Source organism: Mastomys coucha, unplaced genomic scaffold, assembly GCF_008632895.1.
Source record: "Mastomys coucha isolate ucsf_1 unplaced genomic scaffold, UCSF_Mcou_1 pScaffold19, whole genome shotgun sequence".
Lineage (NCBI taxonomy): Eukaryota > Metazoa > Chordata > Mammalia > Rodentia > Muridae > Mastomys > Mastomys coucha.
The window spans coordinates 19,065,263-19,065,565 of record NW_022196901.1 but is presented as its reverse complement, the minus strand read 5'-3'; the positions used below and the strand labels follow the sequence as shown (position 1 = coordinate 19,065,565).

Genomic DNA, 303 nt, shown 5'->3' with positions numbered 1-303 from the left:
GTTAAACTTACATCTCTCCTATTGCCCAACAATTCCACTTCTGGGTACTTATCCAAGATAAATGAAAACATAAGCCCACAAAAGCCTGCTACAAGGATATTCTTAACAGTTTTATTCCTAATAACCCCAAACTGGAAGCAGTCCAAGTGTCTATCAACAGAAGAATGAATAAACAAGCTGAGGATGTTCACACAGTGAGCACCAATGAACAAGCAAGAAGAGTACTGACTGACTGATGGACAGGGCAAGCAAGGAGAGTACTGACTGACAGACAGGGGCAAGCAAGGAGAGCACTGACTGACT

At 42.6% G+C, this 303-nt stretch overlaps 1 protein-coding gene across 2 annotated transcripts in view; it reads right to left on the bottom strand.

The window, feature by feature from the left end:
- Positions 1–303, bottom strand: part of Nos3 (nitric oxide synthase 3) — a 20,257-nt gene that overhangs the window by 10,078 nt on the left and 9,876 nt on the right. The window lies entirely within an intron of this gene.